This window comes from Perca flavescens, chromosome 23 (genome assembly GCF_004354835.1).
Source record: "Perca flavescens isolate YP-PL-M2 chromosome 23, PFLA_1.0, whole genome shotgun sequence".
NCBI lineage: Eukaryota > Metazoa > Chordata > Actinopteri > Perciformes > Percidae > Perca > Perca flavescens.
In genome coordinates, this window is record NC_041353.1 from 11990542 (window position 1) to 12016440 (window position 25899).

A 25899-nucleotide genomic window follows, 5' to 3' on the forward strand; every position below is an offset into this window, starting at 1 on the left:
TAAAAATTTTCTTGAATATCTTACCTGACATGCATGCACATGTTCTACTATCTGATCAATGTTTTAACCAAGTATACTATAAAGTTAAAAAAAATATATATATATATATATATATATATATATATATATATATATATATATATAGTGTTATTACGCATTTTAGACAAACCTGTTTGTCCTTGACATAATTTATGCTCATGCAACACACAGATAGGATGGAACTCCAATGATAAAACATAATAATACAACAGACCCATTATCATTTGGTCCAAACATTTTTAATCTACACATGGACCAGTGACCTTAACATTAATTTCAAAAGGTCATGCAATCCTGACCCTTCTTGGAATGACTATTGTCACTGTAGATTGCAGCAATATTGATTTGCTGTGCTTTGAAAGTTATCTGATATTAAGATCCACAGACTGTTGATTTAGCTCTGTGCTTGTGTTAAATAATTAAATGAAGCCAATAGGTTTGTTGATATCAATGCATTTTCATCCTTCAATTGACTCCACGAGAGAAACCCTCAGAGTCTGTCAGGAACAAAGTATAATAAATGAACACAGATCTGACACATAATGAAATCAATGGCCTGTCAGATCGCGTTTTGTAAACAGCGACCACTCCCAAACACACAGCTATTGTTGATTTATTGTGTGAATTGATTTACAAGGGGTCTTTCTAAAGAGGTGACATTGGACTTTATAAACCTTTGTTTATTTGTTTACAAACAGCCATCTTAGTCCATTATTTCATCATTTTAAACTCACACAACTTGATTTTAAGTTCTCTTAGAGGTCCCAACGTTTCCCAAGATACCGAATATGTTTAATGTGAAGGGAAATCTGTATACAAAGATACACCAGGCTTAATATCTCAATTTGAACAAGCAGATACAGAATATGTGAAACTGAATACAGTGTGGAAAAAAAACTTTTTTTTTAAACAGAAACCTCAAGGCAAAGTAGTCTTAACCCTATTTATTTTTTTATCAGGCCTGTTTAGCTATAAAATAGTCTTCCCTAGCTAAGTATACTTATTATGTGATCATTTGATTTTACTATGTGTATTTAGCCTATTTTGCAGTAGAAGTTTCAAAAGTGGGCTTTTTGTCACTAAAGCATGAATGCACGTGGGCGAGATTACAGTTGCGTGACTCCAAGCTGGCGTTAATTAGTGCTGTAACACTACTTCTTTGTTGACAATCATTAAAATGCTTAAACGTCAATTTTTTTTTTACTTTATTACCTTACTTTAGTTTAAATTAGTGCTAAAGATGCATTTAAACGCCGGAGTTTACTTTTTGATCGACAGTTGTGAAAAAATAAATCGAGGTAAGTAAGGTTTTTTTTAAATGTTATTAGTGGTTGTTTTCGGTTTTTTTCAGTTAGGCTACTTCAACGCCATTCTTACATGCAATCTAAATTAGCTGTGTTAATGCCAGTGTTAGCAGTTTTGTTGTTCATTTTCGCCTTTAAACGCTGTATACATGTTGGAACTTCCGCTTGTTTTTGTTTAGTTTGTTTAGTTTTATTTGGGAAATAAGGAACTCTGGTCCAAACTCTAGTATAGTAGGTGGCGGTAATGCACCAGCCACCCGCCATTAATCAGAAAAAAGAAAGAACCTTCCGCTTTCAGCCTTTTGGTCCTCCTAGCCCCTCCCAAGAGAACACCTTACACATAGCCTAGGCTATATAATGTAATATTGCTAGACTGCCTATTCTGTTTCATTTTGACGGTAGCCTACAGTAGGCTAAGTCTCCATCATGTTGCTATCCGTTTTCTTATACGCCTAATATTAGCATGAATGAGGTAGCAGCTCCTTGTAGCCCTTATCTGGCTTGACGTTTACCTGATGTTGGTGTAACATTTGTATCATAACAGTGTTTCCACAGTTGTCCTTGTACGTTAAAAACATTTAGTTAAAATCCAAGAAAAACTTGTGAAGCACTGCAGGGCCAGTGAAGCACTTTGTCTCTTAGCCTATTTGTCAGTGTCACTGGCTGTACAGTTTCGTTGGCCTGTAGGTGGGGCTCTGATGCAGTGTTTTAAAGCGAGGAACCCCTCTGGAAGGAAGATCAGGGAGGGAGGGAGAGAAGGAGGGAAAGGGGACGGGATAGAGGGATGGAGAGGATGCTGCAGCGGGAAGCCCCCCCTTCCCCCCCCCCCCCACACACACACACACACACACACACTCACACACAAAAGACCCCTCTGAGCGCACACTGCTGTCTGAGGGATATAGGATAAACGCTCTTTTTTCCCCATCTCCAGTCAGTTGTTTTTTATTGAGCTCATTGCCAGACTCCCAAACCCTCCATTCTGCCATTGACTGTTTGAAATACTTATATTACATGCCAACAGGGCTTAATTTGAAAGTTATCTCATAAAATGAAAATAAAAGTAAATTTAGTCGATGTTGATGGATTTGTTTGTAGCTATATTATTTTTTGTTTTTGAAGATAAGGAGTAGGCTAAGTAGCCTATTTTATTACAAATGTATTATTCCTGTACCCCCACACCGCTTATTTCGTTAAACACATGATTACATAATTACTCCTTTAGAATATGAATTGCTTCAAAAGTGTGTGTGTGTGTGTGTGTGTGTGTGTGTGTGGGGGCTGGGGAAACATGTTAAAAGATCATCAAAGAACAAAAATGCATATTCTAATCCTCTACAACTATGAAAGTGTCGTAATTATGTTGCTGTGTTGCCTAATCTCCATCTTTAAATGATCCTGCGATTAGATATTCAAATCCGATGATCTGATCATTTCACCCTGGTATTGTAGCGTATTTGTGTAAATTCCCCTTTGGCATTGCCAAATCCCATTCTCAACGGAATGAATGCATTACATAAACCTCTATTTTAACAAACCATGAGCTTGATTTAACATCATAGGCTATCTGTCATATACAGTCTATGGTCATATTGTTGTTTTCTTGGGAGAAAAATAGCCTGTCCATCAAAGGGCGGAGCTCTTAAACTTGAAAATGTTTCAACTTCAACTTAAACTTGAATGTTTAGAGATGCTGACAAACTACATTGGACACCGGAATTGTCTCATTTCAGCAGGCACTTTTGTCACTGTCTTTAAGCGATATTAGATCATAAACGTGATAATAAATGGTTTGTTGTTTTGTATAGTGCTCAGACTAAGCCTCTTTAGGGTAGGTGCCAGGGACAAATGTAGGCTAACTCAAAAGCAGCCCCGTCCAGACCAGAAATGTTACTGCGGGCGAGGCAAAATCCTTGGTAAAAACAGTCGCCTTTTGCAACTGGCGAAGCGCCATCTCGTACTCAGTCCCTCCAGATCCTCAAGATCCGCTGCGAAGCTTCAAACTCCGAGGCAGCTCACATCTCTCTCTCTCTCTCTCTCTCTCTCTCTCTCTCTCTCTCTCTCTCTCTCTCTCTCTCTCTCTCTCTCCGTCCCTCCCGCACTCCCTCTCTCCCATTCGCACTCCGCTGCAGCACCCTCAGCACCTCAGTTTTGCAGGAGCACCGCACTGAGTCACATCTATACACACGCTCTCTACACGCACACACACATACACGCTCACACACACACGCACACAAGCACAGCCTCCTGCGGTATCCCGTAAGACGCAGCGGCTTTTCCAACGGCATGCAAAGTGCGTCCTCGCCGGGGAATGGGAGGTGCAGCTCCCGGGTCTCATAGCGCTCAGAGCGGCGTAGTAAGGTCCTGCTGATCGGGGATGCTGCTGGAAGTCTGCTGCTATTTCTTTTTCCAGTGCAGGAATTGCCTTCTTACTACATATCTACCGGGATTTAAAGTGGACAAGCCGTTTGATCAGGATATAACATTATTCTAAGCATTTCTCATTTTTGGGGGGAGTAAGAGGAGTTGGAAATTGCTCTGGACGTGCCTCTTATCCGCAGTGTCGATGCGTCTGCGGCTGTGAAGTGATATCTGCATAGATTACAGGTAAGAGGCTTGACACAGCGTTAGTTTCCACAGCCAGGACTGTTTGCAGGGTGCTTTGGTGCCATTATAGTCGTGTTTTGGGTGTGAGGTTGCCACTGCACCAGCCAGGTGACGGGAGGCGTGTTGCACCTGTTCTAGCTGCGCCATGCCCGCTCTGAGCACACCGGCGATCGAGCGGGTTTCATACCAAACCTGTCTATTTGGATGGTACAACTAGCCCCGGGGAGGATTGCAGAACATTTTAACGACGTGCAATTTCTCTCAACTTGGGACCATTTATTGACTGGATTCCCTCCGTTTGACGCTTCGTATCATTCATGCCCTTCATCCACTGTAAGCCAGAGAGACCTGCATTCCAAATTGTGCTTGTTCCTCTTGCCACGTTAACTCTGAAGGTTAAAACTGATATATTTGTCGGGGATTCCGCGTCGGATTTACGCAGTGCCTTCGGGGATAAACCCAGTGCTTATAGGACTAGCATTTAGTGGCGTGTAGACATGGATTGCAATTGTGATCGGCTCTAAATAATGTAAACGGACAAAATTTAAAAGGTTGATGTGAAACATTGTGAATTAGAATGATGAACACCCCGTGGTTCTTTTAGAAAAGTTCTTTAATCCAAGCCGTTTTGGAGCATGTCATTTTTAGGGATGCACGTTGGGATTTTTTGTAGCCATAAACTATTCAAGCATGGTATACTATGAAGAGTCTTTCAAAACGTGTTCTTTATAGTAGGCTACCATCACAATTGGACAATCCATATGAGTGATTTTCTCGTATTTCTGCCTTAAACGTCTCCTAGTAGGCTGTACAGTTTATGGCTATTATTTTTTAGAACTCCCAATGTAGCCGCACATTTATAATTTTAGAGTAGCTGTGTCGACTGTCCTTTGTAATATGTGGAAAACGCACGTTGTGTTATGCAATTTAAAACCCTAACAGGTTCCGAATCACTAGGATACGCTGGTCTTCTCTCAAAGCTTTTGAACTTGACGATGTGCCTCAGACAGAGCGCTTCGGGAAGGGCTTGACTTTAGGGACGCTCAAGTTAACAGAAACATTGTACTGTAATATATCTACAGGGACTATCTGTGGTATCCAGTAAAGCAAGCTAGGCTACATGTGACTTTATCTTAAATCATGGAATTGTATCACCTATGGTAGGCTGTATAGTATCCCCATGCTGTGTGTAATTTAAGATTAAAGTTGTTATTTTTTATTTATTTTACTATTGAAAAACATCTGTTTGATTTTTGTTTTGATAGGCTATAAATAAGACAAGAGCCAAATGTGTGAATTTTATGTTTGCGTCTGTCTATTTTACTATTTTCATAAATATGGCATGAAAGTTGAATTCAAGTTTAAGCCAAATTACAGTTAAACAAACTTGATGACTTTGATTTTCTGAGATGATTTTGAGGTATTTGGATAGACATTTATAAATCACCTTCCTCTTGTCTGCCCTGCATTTTTACCCATGTTGGAGTCGTGCCACATAGAGAGTGATGATGAACAATGATGAGTCATTTTTTTCTCAATACTGAATGTTTAAGATAGGTAAATGCAATGCATTTGCTCTATATACAGTATCTTACTTCTGTTTTTGTCTAAATTTTAGTCTAGTTCACAAGGTTGATCATCCCCTTTGCAGCGTATCTGTGTGCCATTCCTGGAATCAGTGCCATACTCGAATGGGAAGGTTTGTTGGTGCTTGAGCTAATTAAGACATTTAAGCAAAGGAAGTTACAGTGCAGACTCTTCAGCACACGTTGTAGTTTCAAAAGTGTGATGTAGGTCCCTGAATCCAAATGACGCTTTTGAAGTCATGGACGTACTTTGTTTCTTTTTTTGCTCCATTGCTACCTCACCTCCTTATTACCCTTCCTCCCACCCTCTCTTTTGCACCTCATGCACAGAAAACAGATGCTTCAGCCTATGCAAAATGCTGATCCCTAATACAGCAGTCGCACTGAGTACTTTGAGCCCCTCTGCCGGTTTCTTCCTCCGTCTATCCACCTGCACTCCAGACTCAATGCATCAATTCAGTGTTGCCCCTCCAAACGCTCTTTGATTGAACTCTATACTTAATGTACACAGTTGTGTTATTGCTGTTGCACAGATGTCTTTCAAGCACTGTCATGATAGATTTTGAGTTGCGTGGGTTATTTTTTGTTTTCTAACGATCCCCTTGTGTTTATTGGACAATCGTGTGGCTGAAGGGACGAGGCTATATCCTGCAAAAACCATGAGGGGCAGTGTGGCTTCACAGGCTGGTACACTGGATAGATGTTTATTCATTCATTACATTTTACTTAGGAAATTATGTAATATTTTTTCCACAGATGATGTTTTGTAGCATTTACATATGTTTAGATGTGCTTCGGGGTGGTGGTGAGAAACATTGGAATATTATTGGATTTCATGCTTTTTTTCATGAAGAGAATCTGCTTTGGCCCCCAAGTCGCTCTGGTGGTTATTTGACAGACAGCTGAAATAAAACTGACAAATGTGGTTAATTAGTTGCTGTTTTACTGTGTGCAACTTGAAATTGGGATCTAAAGGAGAGTAGGTCACTCACAGGGCAAAATGTTCTCTCTCCTTTCAATAGTAATGTGTATCTCAACACATTTTTTTATGTTCCTATTTGTGTGATGGTCCTCTTAGAGGATTTATATACATACGTGTGTGTGTGTGTGTGTGTGTGTGTGTGTGTGTGTGTGTGTGTGTGTGTGTGTGTGTTGTGTGTGTGTGTGTGTGTGTGTGTGTGTGTGTGTGTGTGTGTGTGTGTTGCTGTCAAGGTCTTAAGGGAAAGACATTTAGTTCCTGAGCAGTTTGATAATCCTATCTCATATATGTCTTGCCTCCTTGTCCTTTCACCAAATTCCAGCTCAGTTCTAAACTCTTAGAGGCTGTAAGAGCACTTGGCACTATTCAGTCTTCCTCCCCCACTTAGATTCTCTCTCCCTCTCTCCCTGTGTGCTGTCCATCAAGGCCTGCCTATAGAAATTGGAACAGCAGCCTTTATCGGCCTGTAAGCACCTCACATTGACATACTACCCCCTGTCTGTCGGCCAATGTTACGGCTACAAGTCTGGAGTTTGGACCCGGAGAGCACGGGCCTGTCAATATTATGGCTTGCTAATGGATAAACTCTCACTTCAGCCTTGGCAGTAAAGACATTCACTACATTTTGGGGGTGGTGCTCTTACAAGAATAAGCTCCATAGAAACATTTGCAATGCGTTCATGTCAAGAGGGACAACTGTGAATGAATATGAATTGGGAATCTTAGAAAGATTATCCGTAGTGATATAAATGTCTGGTAGCAGTGTGGGCAAGACTCAGCAGAAGTGTGTTTGTCTGTGTGTGTGGGTGTGAATGATACATCTGTGACTGGCCTGGTGAGGCCCTATATGAATACTCTAGTCACAGAGATGTATCATCATGTCAGACTGAATGATGTGTCTATGGATTGGACCTGAATGGAGCTCTCTGTTTGTTCTCGTTCTCTCTCTCTCTCTCTCTCTCTCTCTCTCTCTCTCTCTCTCTCTCTCTCTCTCTTTCTCTCTCTCTCTCTCTCTCTCTCTCTCTCTCTCTCCCTGTCTTCCCCTCTCTCTCTCACTTAAACCCCTCCGGGCTGTGACAGGACTACCAGACGCAGGCTAGCGTCCAATTAGACCCCTGTCCTTTCCCGTGCCACCAAACACCACAGGGAAGATTGCAAATTGTATTTCTGTGTCACCAACTGTTCTTCTCACCATAATCTGACTCCCATATTTTAGGACAGTTAGACACAGGATTCTTTAGCAATGGCTGCAGGGCTAACATAAAATTGAATATATATATATTTTTGGGGACGTGCTACTCCTCTACAGTTAGTGTATTTGTTTATTTCAAAAGTCAATGTTTTTTGTTTAGGATGAGAGCTTTAACCCATAATTGTATAACTGGAGTTAGGACATTTTTAATTGTAGCCATTCAGTTAACGTTATCTTAGACCTTTACTTGCCACATAAAACCTCTGTCCCTGTTATCTTGCCTGTATGGACTTGACCTTAGAGTAGGCTTCAAACTTGGTGTACAATATTATGTTCAAAGTCTTAGAAAGATGGTATCACTGACTGACAGCTTGATGGTTTTGCTCTAAATTCCAATTTGGGGTAGGATTCTATGCTACATTAAGAGAGTAATTGCTTACAAGTATGTAATTAACCCTTTGGTAATGCACCGCACAGCTGCATATTGATGTTCGCTACAGCAATGACAGCAGAGATCTGAAGTGAGGATCTCCAAACAATAGGCGTTGTGAATTCTATGTGGAGAAATCAATATGCGTCACAGCATCCAATTAATGAGAACCTTTGTTCTCCTCTGAATAGTTTACTCAGCAAATGTGTGAGGCCTACAGAGAAGATATGTATACTGTGTGTGTGTGTGTGTGTGTGTGTGTGTGTGTGTGTGTGTGTGCGCGCACATATGCTGCTGTTCAGAACTTCTTACTTCTTTTTTCATCTTTGCAGCCAGTCCTATTAAGCTGTCACGTGCCTTTATAATGGGGCCCAATACATGTACATGTTACTATATCACAGTCGTACCACTTTTATTTTCTCCCTCCAGCCTTCTTTCATCCTTCCTTTCATCTTTTTTCTCAATCCTTCTTTCTCACTGACTGTTTCTGCCTCCAGCTCTCTCGTCCCATATCTCTCTGCCTCACTCTAAGCTGCCAAGCACATAACTTTATCTGTGTTGTGTTTGTGTGTGAGGTTGGGGGAAAAAATCTCCATGTTGTGACATTGAAATGACCTATGAGGCACGATGTAAAGTAAGAAGGAGACATGGGATGTTGCTGTTTTAGATAGGAATCAGGGAGCTGTAGAAAGGCCCCAACATATCAGTAGGTTTTCCAGACTGCTCCTTTTGAGAAGACCATATAAAGCGTTTCTCCCAGGTCTCTACGATTCAAATAAAGCTGTGATATATATAAACAGCTCTCTTTGATGCAGTGGCAGGTGACACACTGTGGTATATTGGCTCTTATGTTTGTGTGTGCCAAGCCAAGCATGACAAGCAGTAAATTCGTTTTGTTTCAGACGCATGAAATGATGAGAAAATTGCAGATGGTCTTGGGGCATTTTTTCCCCCTCTTTCTCTCATTTGCTCCCGCTCTGACGCCTTAAGTCCACGCAAGGATTAGGCCCCTAATTCCGTTTTCATCCTGTCTGTTGCAAAGAAGCATGGGCATGCATGCTTAAGTATGCATGCATGTGTGCACACACGTTTGATTCATCCATATCAGACAATACCTCAGAGCTCTCAAGTCTGATCATGTAACCTTCAACCAACATTTTTATGGCGTGTAATCTATCCCACAGGGACTCTGTTCTGGCAGGCATTTCCTGGATTTTTTTCTCACCACTCCATTCCTTCAGTAGCAAAAGTTTATTTTAAATGCCACTGTAGGAACAAACCATGTTTTGATATTATGTTACTTAAGCATGCAATTCTAAAGTTTTGTACGACAATATTATTATGACTGTGTCCACAGGTCAACTTTTTGCAAGCATTAGGGCTTGCAGTGCCGTCCACATGTAGTAGGTTAATGTCACTTTGTTGCCAGTAGTATGTACGCTCTTGACACTCCACCCTGGTCCTAGCGTTGCTTCAACCGTATTGGTTGTAGGAACTCTGGAGTGACATTGATGTGCATTGTATTTCAGAAAAGTTGAACTACACTGAGTACTGTTGACAGAAAAATATACTGAGACGGTAATAACTATGTTTGACTACTAGTATAGTATAACTAGTATAGATCCCCTATTGGGATGACCAGACAATTTAAAGTTAATGATATGTCTCACCACTCTTGTCACCCCCACTCTTTCTTGTCCCCTCTCTCTCACACTTCCTGTCTGCTCCGAGTGTCAGTGGTGTCAGGGGGCATCAGTATGCAGTGTTACCACAGTAATTGTGAAACAGCGGGCTGCCGCGCTATAGCCAGAAGGCAGTACTGTAAAACCCTCGCCGCATCACCCCACCTTCTCCTGTCTCCCCCCTCCCCTCTGGATATATCATAGACTAGCAGCACAATGTTGGGGATGTTACAGAGAGATTTAACAAGGCTTACACTGGGATTTCATGTTATTCTTCCCTGTGTGTGCTACTCCCTTTTGAGTTTGGGATTTTGCCTTTCTTGAGTGTTTTTTTTTTCTTCTGTTGATGGGATTTGGAATGGCTTGTATGTGAATGCAGTGATTGACTCTTAGCCAGGGCCCAACTCTCGCCAAGTACTGGGAAGAAGTTTGTTGCTCTCCTGGAATAAAACATGTAATTACTGATGGGTATTGATTTTTGATTGCTGTGATTAAACTTGCCAGGAAAAAGGTGACTGCAATGGAATGTCAAAAGTTTTGCCATGTACCCTAGCAAATCTCTCTGTCCCTCCCCAAATTTATCAATCTGGTTAATCTGCAGGAAGTGTTTACTCACACATGATATTATCCCTCAACTCTGACCCATGTTTCATTTATGTCATCATTTCTCACTCCCTCCCCTGTTGTAAAAGATTGTTAGGACTAAGAATCATCAACTGAACGCTGAAAGCTTCCTGCCATCTCAAGCTTGTACTCTTGTTTAGCTATTAAATCTTTTCACTATAGCGACACACAGCATCCTTACCTGCCACCCACGCAACTAACAGCGTTCCTATGGCAACATGATTTGTCAACTGAGAGCCCCTCCACAGAAATTGTCCTCACTGCTGTGCTTGCCTTGAAAAATAGCAGGAGGCACTAAAGAGACATGATAGGTTGATACTGTGATGGACATTTGACCTTTACTTTCCCTTTTTCTATCAGCAGTGAGAGAAAGGTGCCAATACTCCGCATTGATGACTGCTAGATAGAATGACTGTTAGATTGCCTGGATTTTAAGGTCCTCTACCACAATCAAAGTCTTCTCTATTTGAAAACAGTGACTGATGGAGTGTGTGGTGCTTATTTGGTGTTTATACTACCCTGAGCAGCAGCAACATTTATTTTCCATCAGTTTCAGATTTCTGAGCAGGATGGGGCTGCAACTAACAATTGTTTATTATCGATTAATCTGTCAGTTATTTTTCTGATGAAACATTTATTCATTAAAACCCAAGTTGATGTCTTCAAATAGCTTGTTTAGTCTGATCGGAAGACCAATATACAGTGATATACAATATACTAACAGAAAGCGAGCAGAGATAATTTTGCTGCGACAAGATGTCAAGTAGTATCAATAACGACAATGTCTTGGCTGTTATGACCACGCCTTTTTGTACTGAGCACACATCTCCTTCTGCCACCTCTCACACAGAGCACTGGAAGTTGCTGGAGACATCAGCACTACTCCAATCCCCAAATGATAGACTAGAGGAAAGGTCAGCCAATTTGGTATTGCATCAAGCATACTCCCTATGACTTTTTTCTCTGTTGACTCAGAAAAAGGCCATATTCTCTCTCTCTGAGTCTACAAATATAACTGTGGAGAAAGAATAAGTTCTGAAAGAGGTTTTCATCCCTCCTTTCACCCTCCCCTTTCTTTTTGTCCATCGGTTCTGCATTGTCATGGCTCTCCCTGAGCTTTGATTGGGTTGTTCTGGGCCCACTGGCAAATCTGGCTACCAAAGGGGTGTGTGTGTGTGTGTGTGTGTGTGTGTGTGTGTGTGTGTGTGTGTGTGTGTGTGTGTGTGTGTGTGTGAGAATTTGTCCATGTGTAAGAGGTTTTTCTCCATGTATCTGGGAAAAGCAATGTGATGAGGTAAAGCTTGCAGAAAATCAAAGTATAAAAACGGCCATGACCAACTGTGGAGAGACGAAAGCAGAAAGGGGGAAAGGGAGGAAGAGTGAGAGAGCAGGGGTAAAACACCAATTTGCATCTTCTCACTTGCCACTGTGAACGACAGCTGGGTAGAAAGCTTGTCTGATGTGTTTATGCCATAGGCTTAGAGAGAAGGGAGAGGGAAAGTTTGAGGGGAGACACACGGTGGGGAGGGAGGGAGGAGCTGTAGAAAGGCATGTAATAGATTGTAAACCTGCCTGAACTTGGTTTACTCACCTCTCAGTTTGTGAAATGGCTCACACATATTCCCAGCTGATGTTCAAGAGTGTTTTTCTTGTTAATTGTGTAAATTTTTGTATTGATGTCAAACTGTTGCGTGAATTTCTTTTAAATCTAATATTAATTATACGGAAATTTTAATAACAATTCAATCATGAGCTTCAATCATGAGTTTCTACAAAGTCATCACCGTTTCTATAGAAGATTCTCAGACACACTTAGAATATGTATGCACCCTTATTAAGTGCCTCAAACTTTACAAATTGATGCCATCTCTCTTTGCTGTATAGTTTTCTGCCTGTATGATGGAAATAATCAATGTTTTGTCCACATCTCTTTAATATCAACATGGATTTGGAAAAGTCAACTACTGTCACGACAACTTTGCATCCTGTGTGATAGGTGATGGATGAAGTTTATTGTTTAATAATTGACCTAGGGGTGGCCATGTGTTGACATAACCCTAATTTACATTGGCTGTTCGATACATAAAAAAACAGGGTTGGCAACCTGCTTTGTAGCAAAACTCTTCATGCCGGCACAATTCCCACACGTTGACACCTGTTTTGCCTTTCTATGTAGTGGCTCTCTCTCAAACCTGGGTGGTGTAGATTTATGGCTGAATAGACATTCTCCTTACACACACACAAACACACACAGTGCATAGCCACACATTTAATACTTTTTTAATATAAAAAAATATAATTGACTCCAACAGCACATATTACTTGAAGGCCATCACCTCCATTGACCTGCCAGTTAACACACTTTGATTTAGCATTTGAGCTCTGACCCTTCCCTTTGCAGTCAAGCACAGCAAGGGGTGCAAGAAAACTATGTAGATGCACCTCACATATAGCCTATGTGTGTATTAGCGTGCATTACTCTTAGCAACATCACCTTCATCTCCAATGTGTAGGCTGCAGAATCTCTATGACTATGTTTGTGTATTTAGTTTAAATTCACCTTAATGGACATGAGTTTGGCATGGACCTGCTGCATGAATGACTCCCGTGGTGAATCATTCGACTCATCAATTAAATATTAACAGTCAACATTTTCATTCCAAACCCAAAGGAGACTCTTCACTGTAATTATTCTCAATTATTGGCAATTACTGGCAATTACTACCTAGAATGGCAGCATCATGCCAACAATAGTTTTAGTAGTTTAGATAGATACATAATTTTCTTATTAGACAGTAGAAGAATTACTTAAAAAGGGACAAATGTTATGCATGTGTGCACATTAGTTACGTGTTTAGAGATAATTGGAATGGAGTGTGAAGATATTTAGTTTAAGGAGATGGCTAAATATCACATTATATAATCACTAATATTTGTTATGGTAATGGCATTAGTGTTATTTCACTTTCTATGCGCTGTGAAAGCATCGACTCATCTTTGTTTTTTTACTTTGACCTTTTAGGGAAATGACACATTCACTTCTCCACTTATGCTGAATCGTGCCAGCTGTTTCTTCTTCTGTCTCTCTGTCTTTGCTATTTCTCAGGCAGTAGTTATAATATAGCACCATTTGCTGAATGTGTTTAAAAGTGGGATATCTCAGCGGCTGGAAGGGCACGTTTGACACATCCTGTCAAACTGCACATTTTTCAGTTTTGTGAGACCATTACCGCAGAGCTGCAAGTTTCTGCAGGTGTAGATATTCTGTCTTCACTAGCATGTCCCACATTCTCCATCTATCCCACATGGCCTATAGCCTACCTAGGTAATTTACACTGGATGGGCATGTGAACAGAATGACAAAGTAAGACACATACTGTACCTTTTTCAGAACCAGAGTCGGAAATGAGGTCATATTTTTCTTTCTAATTGAGGCAGCCACAAAGTTAAGAGCAAGACACAGTCAGAGGTACATCATTCAGTTTTCCATTCACGTTGTGACAAATTATATGTTGATTTAACACCGTGGTAATTTATGAGGCTGTGGTTAGTGCTGATTTTGAATTGGATGGCAATGTATTTTATGGGTGTCCATTTTTTATTTTTTATTTTTTATTTTTTATTTTTTATTTTTTATTTTTTATTTTTTATTTTTTATTTTTTATTTTTTATTTTTATTTTTTTTACAGACAGCTGAAGACATGAAAGGGGAGAGAGAAGGAGTAAACCTCTATACCCAGGCTCCCATGGGTGTACTTATTTAAATAATTGTTATATCATATTAGTGATTTTAATGTTTGTTCAGTGGATTAGTAAAGAGTTAATTCAATTTAGTGGGCAGTTAAATGTGAATTACAGCAACAAATGAAAATAACAATTTTAAAGGGCACTACAGGCCAGTCGACTGACCTCTTTCCAGCTGTGCGTATTAAAACCAACATCTGAGATCTTTAAGACTCTTCTTCATCACCACTACAGATTATAAGGGAAAGCTCTAATCCACGCGCTTCAAGCAAACCAAATCAATCACTGCAGTGATGAGCTCACAGATGTGCATGGTGCTCCTCTGTGGTCTGTGTGTGTGTGTGTGTGTGTGTGTGTGTGTGTGTGTGTGTGTGTGTGTGTGTGTGTGTGTGTGTGTGTGTGTGTGTGTGTGTGTGTGTGTGTGTGTGTGTGTGTGTGTGAGATGGAATGGGATAGGATGGCTTAATATAACTGTTTTTGTCCAATAGTTTATTCCTTGTCCTTTGTACTGAGCTCACCACACATGCACACACATCACCACACACATTTGGTTACACAGTTGCAAACCTCACATACTGTGCACATCTACTTTCAGATACCTGAAAGACACATTTTAAAAAGAGAAGTGTAGAAATAAAGGTGTAGAAACAGAGTGAGTGTGTGAATTAAAGCAGCAGTTTAACGTGTTATTATAATCACCACAAAGCCTTCTAAATTATTAAGCTTTCATGTCATAGAAGTTAATCTCAGCGGTCAAGTCTGCTTTAACTCTGTTCAGCAGCAGTAAGGGAGGAAGAGGGGGAATGCGGCGGATACAGACAGGTCACTGAAAAAAGGATTTAGAGGGAGAATCAGACAAAAAGATATAAAAGTATAAAACTGCAGTCAATAGCTTCATTTGTCATGACGAAAGATCTGAACTGGGGCAGGCCTCATCCCGTTTACAGTGCTTCAACCAGTATTATCGGATTTTAATGACAGTGAGGGTTACTTGGCAAAACTGAGTGTAAGTAAGTAAGTAAATAAAATGTATTTATACAGCACTTTTCACAGACAGAGTCACAAAGTGCTTTACAATGTGCATAGATGATAAAACATAGTAGAAAATAGTCAAATACAACAGATACAATTATCAATGAATAAAAGATAGGTTACCCAAAAGCTAGCCTGAACAAGTGAGTTTTCACTTGTCCCTTAAAACAGTTCACATTCTCACCTAATGCTGGTTGGCATAGCATTCCAGAGTCTGGGTGCCATAGCGGCAAAGGCTCTATCCCCACGTCTTCAGACGAGTGCGTGGTGTGGCTAGAGTGTGACTCATACAAGGTAATATAATCAATACACATATGACAAATTGAAAGGGTGGAATTTGTTATATCAAGTCTTAATAAAGGGATTACTTTGAAGAGATGGCATGGTGACAATAGCTGTCCTGAAATAATGTGAAAATAAATTTTCAGTGGTTAGTTAAACAAAAGAAATATCTGTTGTGCTGCTATAGCACCAATGATGTGGGGCATTTGACAGTTCTGTGGGCTTGTGTTCTTTCGTTGTGGGCACATTAAAATACAATTCACACACATTTTTTTTTCATATTCTATTTCATGATGCCAGTGGTTTAGATCTGATGGTATTTAGATGTTATGGTAGCAATGTATGTGCTTTCCCTCAAGGTTCCAGTAGTCTGTGGGCTTGTCTCAACCTGGACCACAGCTATCTAACTCTTCTGCACCCTTCCCTTAGTCTCTGAGCTTTTGTGTGTGTACATGCGTTTGTGTGTGTGTGTAGGGGGGGCGGGGGGGGGGGGGCTTCATGTCTGCCGGTGTGTCTCCATGTACTGCTATAGGCCTTTTTTCACAGCAGACATTTTGGCATGTCGTAGCAGGAAGTGCTATCAATAGGAAGTCTGATCAATAACATAAATAACTAGCTCTTATAGCTCTGTGTTTGGAGGGCCACCCCAAATAAGGGAAACTCTAAAACCAAGGGAAGACAGAGCTTTCGTTTCTACATTGATCACACAACCTTATTTTACCTCCTCTTCTTGCTGGCTCCCTCCATGCCCAGTCAAGAGGCTTCACCAGCTCACCCCCCACCCCACCCCATTCAAATAACCTCCACTCCACATTCTTACATAAGCTGTGTGTTATGGTTGGAGGCTTAAAGTGTTATAATTCCTGATTTATTACCTGCTTCAGTGGCACTGACATGCTTGGATATTGCTGAGCAAGACAGGCAGGGAAAAAGGAAGAGGGACAGGGAAGAGTGATGAGCGAATATGAAAGAAGAGCTTTAAGGATGTCACCTTTGCTGGAAATCACGTCTCACCACAACTCAGGAGGCCTGACTGCATGATAAGAGGTCACACCATGCTTGTGTATGTGTGGGAATGCCTGCTGCTGGGAAGGATTTGTTGGTTATATTGTCTGTGTGGACAGACAACTGATATTCACATTCACTTCCTCTATGCTCTCTGATGGACAACACTATTTCTTATTTACTTCAAATATATCTTTGGTATTTCTGCACTGTGAATTAGTGGTCCTAATCAGCTAACAGTAAGGCTCTAATTCAGATAGACACAAGCACTTCCATGATTGTTGAGCAGGAACCCAGCCTGCCTTGAAGGTAACCGAGAGCAAAGCCGTTTCTGTCGTTTTGACCAAAGCACACAGGAAAACACACTGAGCACACTACTCTGACGTGTCTTGTTTCCCCTACTGCAGTGAAACATTCAGAGTCATTTCAGCTTCAAGCAAACTACAACTCATAATTAATTACTGTGTTGAGAGGAAAAAGGGATACTGGAAACCAGAGATGAGACAGAAAGAAAGGGGAAGGGAAGCAAAGAGGGATAACGAGAAAGGGGGGGCAGAAATATCACACATGAAATAACAGAAGAGCTAAGGGATGGAGGAGAGGTACAGGTGAAGTAAGAATGGATGGATGGAGAAAGAGAGGGAGGACGTGTTGGGACTTTAATGGTGCCAGTCGGCAGCCGATGGAAGCGAGAGCTGATTTGTCTACACAGCCCTGCATTCCTGTCTGCCCGTAAGCGTGGGGAATAAGGGAATTGGGAGAGAGAAAGACAGAGAAATGGAAAATGAGAGAGAGCTAGAGGCTTTAAATTTGTTCTATGAAAGCAGCTGTCAGACAGTGCCTAGCAACACCATTTAAGAAGGATTCTTGGCTACATTTATAGTAATTACAGCAAATTACATCTTTTATGGCACAACATGACTATAACTAGGGGGCAGTTCAAAAGTATGATCGAGGAGATCCCTTTTGTTAATACAAAATATGTCATCTGTGCTTCTTGTTAAATATAGATTAAAGGGAAATATTAAAGCTCTGCTTCACTCTGCTCATCCTTACAAATTTTCAAGCTTTTTGAAACACTCCATCTTTTAAAGGGATTGTTTAAAGCATTACTTGTTAAAACAAGTCAAAAATAGGTGAGCAGTGGTCATCCTGGTTTTTACTTAATGTTTTGTTATTCTGCATTCTATACGGCTAATAAATGCAGATAAAGCTCTTTCAATCCTAATACTTATCTTTTGTGTGATTACGGTCCCTAATGCTCTCTGATGAGTTGCTTGTGTGTCTTTGTCGGGACTCTGTCATCCTAATTGATTTCAGAGCTTCATTAAGTTCACTCTGTAAATGGCCCTCTCTGGCCACTGCTATGTGGCCTGTGTCAAACACAGAGGCTCCTCCTATTCAGGAAGTCAGCCGCAGTCTAACCCAATCACAGCGAGGCGATGACTGCAGGCCAGTGGGTTCTTCAACAGTCCTAATGACATTAGAGCCTCTTGATCTGTACTGATGATAACACACTCCACCAATCTCAGCCTGCATCAGCACCCACTGCACAAAGGCTCAGTGTGTGTGTGTGTGTGTGTGTGTGTGTGTGTGTGTGTGCCAAGTTTGTGTTTGAGTGACCTTACTTTGGAACCAAGGACTGTTTGAGTGCTGTACTCCCTCAAGGACTCATTGTAGGAACGCTACTAGTGATATTGTTATAAAAGACGCAATGCAGAGATTATCATTTCTGTACAGAAAACATTCTGGATGGGCCTGACTCTAGAAAGATGAGTGTTTGAACCCCATCCTACTAAGCAGGATTAGTAAATCTCAGATGTGAAAAAGAGAGCATGGCAAAAAATGAAAGGGACTGAGCGAAGAAAAGGGATGGGCAGATGTCAGCTATTTCTCCAAAATCCAGAGGGGTTGTCCAGTTGGATCTTTGCCTAGACCCCTTCTTTGAAATGTTCAAAGAAGACCCGCTCTAGGAGAGCAAAAAGGAGAGAAAGAAAGATAGATGGCAAGCTAGCAAGAAAAAACGTGTGACACAAACTTTTTGTTTATGCTTGACACACTTACTGTATACTGGATCAGTGATTCACTATGCTTGGCTATGCTTCTTTTGTACAGTATCTTCTCAGGCCACAGGATACTTTTACTTTTCTGCTTTTTTGCCCCTTTTTTGCTGTTTCTTACTGTTGCCTTGGGTCTTTGTGGATAACCATGTTATTTCTGTTACATATGGGCTGCTTTTCATTATGCTAACGTGTCTCCTCGCTTTCCTCACTTGCGTCTTTCGGGGGAGCTAAGATACAAGGACGCCACACCAGGATGTGGGAGAGAGCTGCGAGGACAGAGGAGTTGAAGCTGCTAAATGAGAAATCCTTGGTTCAATAGTGTCAGTCTAAAGTGACGTCAGTTACTTATGACGTGCTGCACAGCTGTAAGCGTCATGTGGAAGTGCAGCATTTGTACGTCACACCACTTGATAAAAGACTTCCGTATCTGGTATAAACTCTCTTTTTCTTTAATGGACTGAACAGGGAAAGACTCCCTTGAAAATTGTCGGTGCAGATTTTAAAATGGTTGCTTTAATAATTAAACAATGTATTATTTGCAGAGCGTTGATGCTTGTAAACACTAGGATGATTGCTACATCTGTAGTACATAATGTCAGAGTTGCTCAGTCAGTTTTCTGTCATTCATATAATATGTATCCAGTTGACAGTACAATCCAAAGGCTTTCTTTGTAATATTAACAGCCGTGGTGGATTAGACCTTCTAACCCCGATCTAGACAGGGTATCTGGTGACAGTAATCCATGCTGCTAATCCACGTCTTGATGTAACCAAGGACACCCCGCCTTCTCTCTCCATCCTATCTGTCCTCCTTTTTTCTTTACTGCTGCTGCCTTCCTGAGAGAGATGACTGTGCCATCTGTTTTGTGTATCAGCAGGGGTTATCTTAGCCTGATAGGCATGTTAGACCTGATCACTCCATCATTACTTAAGTTTTATTTATTTGTCTGTTCACAGGCGTGTGTGAATGATAGGGCTGCAACATTATTCTTTTATTGCACATCTTAATAATAATAATAATAATAATAATAATAATAATAATAATAATAATAATAATTCATATGAAATAATGGTTGTCATTACCCTGAAAAGGGTTGTAGCTGCCCCCTCGAAATTAATAGTTTTAATTGGTGTAGGAATGAAAACAATTGTTTAGCACCTGCTACTTTTACAAATACCCATCAGAAAGAGAAAATATGTTCAAGAATAAAAGTGCAATAATATAATTTTTTTTTAAACTGAGACAAATAATCATGATTGCAAGATTAAGTAAAATCATAATTTTAGCCATAAAGGGTGCTAACCTATTTAATGCATGCATGGATATACATGGCCACGCTAACTGTACATGCATGTTTGTCCATGTTATTTAAAGGTGTTTGCATGTTTGTGCGTTAGCTTAGCCTGAGTCCTGTGAGGGCAAGCATTTCCTAATGCTAATTTGTGCATAAATTTTTTTCTGTATTCTCAAGTAATATATAATTGGCTTTTTGTGAGAGAGAAAGTGTGTATGTTTCAGCCATCAGCAAGCTAAAAAAGCCTTAGTTTACTTTGCTCTAGTTTAATTTTTCTTTTTTTCCAGTGTTGTAGTGGAGTAAGGTGGGGGTGGAGGGCAAAATTTACTGTTGCTGGTGACATGGTATAATGCCAGTTTGTGTGTGTTGGTGGGGCACTCCTGCTCTGCTGTTTTTGTGTGTATTTTATGCAGAAGTGTCAAGTTGGTGTGTGTGTGTGTGTGTGTGTGTGTGTGTGTGTGTGTGTGTGTGTGTGTGTGTGTGTGTGTGTGTGTGTTTGTGTCTGTGTGTGTGTGTTAGAGTGTGTGCATGCATGCATTTGTGATTGTCATTATGCTCTGTGAGTGCAGGGACACTGTGTTTTCCTCTAGTCCCAGTGTGTGGCTGCAATGCAGAGTGACGCTTATTCCTCTGATCAGTGCCAGAGCTCAGCAGGGGAGTAGGGTGGTTGGAGGTCTGGGGGGAGACTTCACCACTCCACTGCTTCTGGGACACACATTTCTATCTGCTTGTTTTCTTTTTATCTTTTTATCTGCCTCTGTGTCACTGTCTTTCTCTCTGTATTTTCTGTCTTACTCTGGCTCCCTCAATTGTTTTTGCTCTTTTTTCTAACTTTTCTTTTCTCATACCAATACTAATACTTGCTGATCTTCTACTATGCTACCACTACCTCCACCCAGGACTCATCATATCCCAGACCAATAGCGACTACAATCATTAAAAAAAGTCTCAATAAATGCATTATAATAACTGGAGTACTCAGTAGTTAGAGACATGTAACCAAGCTGCCAAGCAGACTTACTAGCGGTTTAGTAGTGGCAAAGGAGCAGGTGCAGGGCCTGAATGAGTGTTAATGAGAGCCTTAAAAGTACAGTACTACAGTACTACAACAGCCATCTGATACCATGTCAACCAGAAAGATTCATGCCCATAAAACACAGCAATGGCTGACAAAACCATTCCCAGTGTGCAGAGGCGACAAAAGGACCATCTGTCCCATGAAAACGGTACATACATAATAAATAATAAACAAATAATCATAGAAAGGCATTTACAGAAATAAACATTTTAGTCCAGCTGCTCTAATTACTCCTGCAGTCATTAACCAAATAAAACCAGACTAGACACCTACCAACTATTTAGGGGCCTGGCAATGGAGTTATTTCAAAGCTATTAACAAAATCTTAAAATAAATAGTAAATATTACTGGATGCAAGTGAGACTTCTTCCATTGAAGGTGAGGGTGTGGTCTCCTCCAGTGAAAATGCCAGCTACAACATTCTGTACAAGCATGAGAGGAGACCTTTTTTCTGACTACAACTATCTTACATCCATGCATCTAGCCACCCATCCCTCCATCTCCCCAGCAAATGGACACAGCACTGACTGAGTGACCTCCTGTAGCTGGAGCAAGACATGCTCTTAACATCTCCATTACTTCTCTGAAACCTCACTGACCTTTCTTCCTTCTCACTTCACTCTTCTCTACATTCTGTTTGCTCTCTCTTAAATCGTTGTAATCATTGTGCTTCTGTACTGCATACAAGTCTGTTTACTTGTTATGCAGTTGTCTTAATTGTCTCTGTGTGCTAGCAACTGTCATTCATTCACCTCCTTTCACCCTGTGACAGATTACCTTAGATAAGTGTGCAGTCTGTTTTTTCTTTATGAATATAAAGGATTATGTGTAATTACCCTAATTCATACTCATAATCTCCTAATCCCATTTGACTCATAGTGTTTTTATGAATGTGATAGTTATTTTAAAAATGTACACTGTGAGAAGTTAAGCTGTTTACCAAAGATTTTGACAATTTCTTTAATTCCAAGTAATTTCTTCAACATGAATGCCTTCCCCCCGTCAGACTATAAATAGCAGGCGATTATTTTTTCGAGGCTTTTTTTGTTGTGTCTCCCAATTGTCATGTCTGGCCTCGGCTCTCCATTACACAATCATTGCCAAAGCAAAATGGCTCATGACATATCCATAATAGCTTTGCCTAATACTGTTGTCACTGAAGTTAGCTTTGCAGCATCAAAATACTTTGCTTGAAACAGAGTGTTTTGTAACAGTTGATCTGTGAACCTAACTGTGTGTTTGTGTCTTGTCTGATGTTTTGAGCAATACTTCTGACAGCCAGACTAAATGTATGTGTGAGAGACAGAACACAAAAACTATCATCTGGTTTAGGGGTGGGGGAGACACATTTTATCCATCTGCCAAGCTTTTCCTCTCCTTTCCTCTCCTCTCCTCTCCTCTCCTCTCCTCTCCTCTCCTCTCCTCTCCTCTCCTCTCCCCTCTCTTCTCCTCTCCTCTCCTCCTGAAAACAGAATAATGCCCTTAATTGGTGAAGTCACACATTCATAAATGTAAATGTTGTTTATGACTCCCTTTTTAAGCTGTGGTTTTACAGTAGTCATGTGATTCCTCCTGGCTGACTGCTGACAGTGTTTAAGAACACAGTAAACAAAACAGGAACACAGAAACATCCCAATTATATTCCCAATTATATAAGTCTCACAGATGGAGATAATGCACCCAGACGAGAACGCACAGTGTTGTTTGTGTGTGTGTGTGTGTGTGTGTGTGTGTGTGTGTGTGTGTGTGTGTGTGTGTGTGTGTGTGTGTGTGTGTGTGTGTGTGTGTGTGTTGCAGCAGCTAGCCCAGAGCAGTCAGCTACACACTCTGCTCACAGAACTTGAAGCCCCTACTACCTTTCGCATCTGCCACATTCTCTGACTGGTCTGTAGATGTTACTCATTTTCACAACTAGATTATAAACTTTTTGTCTAAACTCCATCAGTCAAAGCAAGCGTAATGAATTATTTTTATAAAGTGGATAAACTATTTTGACAACGTAATTAGAAGTTATTTTACTGTCGTGCCGTAATTTGCACGTTTTCTCAAACATCATCACCATCAGTATCGCACCTTACTTTAATATATAAGAGCAGGCAAGGGAAAAGGCATGTAGCCTACTAATGGAATACTGGATAAAGATGAACAACGTGTTAGAATAATCTGTGTGTGTGTGTGTGTGTGCGTGTCTGATGTGTAAATCCTTTGAACCAAAGCAAGCTTTAATTAATGGCGCTTGATGATCAGCCGGCAAAGGCAAACACCAACTAAACAAGCCCCCCCCCCCTTCCCCCCCGTCAGGAAAGATAATTGCATTTCACCAACAAATTCATGTGGCAGACACACTGCCATTGCAGGGTACCACTGATGAGAGTGTAATTATTTTTCCTTTTTAAAGTTTTTAGTATTTTGCTCACAAAACTCCCATTTATTTCTCAAGGGAGACTACTGGGAGCCTTTCTTTTCAATTTTTTTGTTTGTTTTTCAGTGCATTAGTGTTTATACTCATGGATAGGTGGATGTGAAGGTGGGATGACAGCCTCTCCTTCTGTCTTTCACTATGTCTCACACCCTTCTTTTTCCTTTTAGTCTCCTTTTGTCTTCCTTCTTTCCTTCCTCTCTGTCTCATTTTCTATTAATAACCATTGAATAGAGTTGTCTGGGAATTTGAGAGGAACACTTAGTTATGGTCATCCCTCCTGCTAGGTAAATGAGAGGTGGGAGCTCCACTGCTGTTCCCTTTTGTGAGATTAATATCCAGCTCCTCTTTTATTTTTAGGATAACATTATGGGCTCACTGCTCTGCCATTACTTCTCAGGTAGCAGCAGCAGCTTCCACTAGCTTCTTTCTCTAAACCTCTTTCTCCTTTACACTCACTTTGTCTTCAGTGGGTGGACACTAACAGAAACACCTTAATATGTAATGTAATGGTCCTGCTGCAAATACTGATTTGGTGAATGTGATGTTATTTATTGTTTTTTAACTAAACACTTTACTATCGCAACAGTGTTTCTTTTTTTTGTGGGGGGGGGGGGGTAGTTACTTACTATAGAATGTTTTGTCTGTCACTGAATTTACTGCAGGGTTATTTTATGATTTTGTAAGTTCTTTTGTCAACAACCTGTATTTCCCTATACTTGTTTCTCCCTTCATCCTCCTGCGTCATAGCTATGGTAATGATCGCTCTTTGACTTGCTCTCCTTCGTGCACAAACATGCACACCTGAACACGTCACCTTTTCTATCTCTGTATCAGTTTTATCCCTCTCATCATCCTCTCTGGTCCTCTTATCATGTGTAAAGAGAGGCTGTCTGCTCTGTTCTCTGTCTCTCTCTCTCTCTCTCTCTCTCTCTCTCTCTCTCTGCCTGCCAGGAGATGGAGAGGAGATTGGTAAGATTGCAGTGAGGTTGCGTTTGACACCACCACAACTTGTGATTGCTTGGATATGAACCTGAAAGGAGATCTGTGGCTGGATAATGTCAGGTAGCACCAACATTTATGGGTGCAAGCGTTCGTATTGATCATTGTAAAATATTAAAGGAAATTTACAATTGGAATGTTATGCCAAATGAAGTTAAAAAAAAGTAATTATTGTAATTTTTAGCTCGGACAAGAAATCTATTTTTTTCTATGCCATGAAAATATGGGAATTTTTCTTATATATCTTAACATTGTTTTATTTTTTTCTGTAAGCTAAAACCCAACCATGACATTGTTCAGTAAAACTGTCTATTTTTCCGATGGAGATTTGCATGAAGTTTTACAGACAAACTCTTGCATAGCTTTACTGTTAGTGAAACTTCAAGGTTGTTCCTGTTTTCACCATGTACCTCTCACACAACAGCATGCAGATTGTTATAAATTGAATTTGAAAAGAAAAGATGTTGGTATTACTTGTACTATTTTTACATACAGTATTGCTTCAGCATACTGTTAGCACTAGGCACAATACAGTTGTACTTGGCTCAAGTTAATACCTTGATCATAGCTGCAAACTCTTGTTACTGTTTTGTTAATTTAAAGTTGTGTTTAGACTATCGTGTATTTTTCCGTTAAGGACAAATATACTGTACATGCAAGAAAAATAGTTAATGTTTTCCCATAACAATGATGACATTTTGTTATCAGTATGATTCAGGTTAGTCTCGCATTGCCAGACCTTACTCCACAGCGCTATGGAGGTCTCCTACACCACAGATACATTCTAGGATATGAGAAAGAAACACTCTGGGTTGTTGCCATGTCTTTGAACTGTCACAATTGTCTTGGGCAGTGCTAAACTTCATATGCAGTGTTGGTGGCTCTGCAAAATAGTCTTGCAAAGGAACTTGTTTTTGTGGAAGATTTACACCCTGCAAAAGAAAATGCCACATACAGTATTCAATGAAGTTAACTGTTCACACAATACAGTAATGTGAGCTATTAAAATTAGCTGGATACATGGTTAAAGGTAATTTGCTTTTACCAGTGTTTCGCCGTGTACTTTGTCCATAGCAATCCTGCCAACTGGTCCTAAAACGTCCCAGTTATGGCGCTTACCCACTGCTAGTAGCAGCTCTGCTCGTCTTGACTCGGCTAAACTATTTAAAAACGGCGGGTTTGTTCAGGACACCCCCGTCTGTCGCTAGCAATGATGACGCAGTGATTAGTGACGATTCTTTCCGACCAATCAGTAGTCTGCAGGTTTTCACGTCACCTTTTGGTATCGCCTCAGCTCGCTTGGAACCTTGACGGAGGTGATACTAAAAAAAGTACCTGTTGACAGGTACCAGGGACTTTTTTTCATAATGGAAAACCAAAAAAGGCGAGTAGAGTCGAGGCGAGTTGAGCAGGTACCGTGTAATGGAAAAATGCCATTAGATAGTAAATGCCGTAAACACATTCTTTCTGATCTTAACAATCATTCCCCGAACGACCAAGCAGGCCAACCTTACTGCACGATCCACATTTTCTTCA

The 25899-nt window shown here is 40.5% G+C and overlaps 1 protein-coding gene across 1 annotated transcript in view; it reads left to right on the forward strand.

The window, feature by feature from the left end:
• The first annotated feature begins 1150 nt into the window (after positions 1-1150).
• The window catches only part of plxna4 (plexin A4), a 256842-nt gene continuing 232093 nt past the window's right edge, over positions 1151-25899 (forward strand). Inside the window, exon 1 of the mRNA XM_028570912.1 lies at positions 1151-1337. The gene's annotated coding sequence lies outside the window, so the exon portion shown is untranslated. The remainder of the gene's footprint in view (positions 1338-25899) is intronic.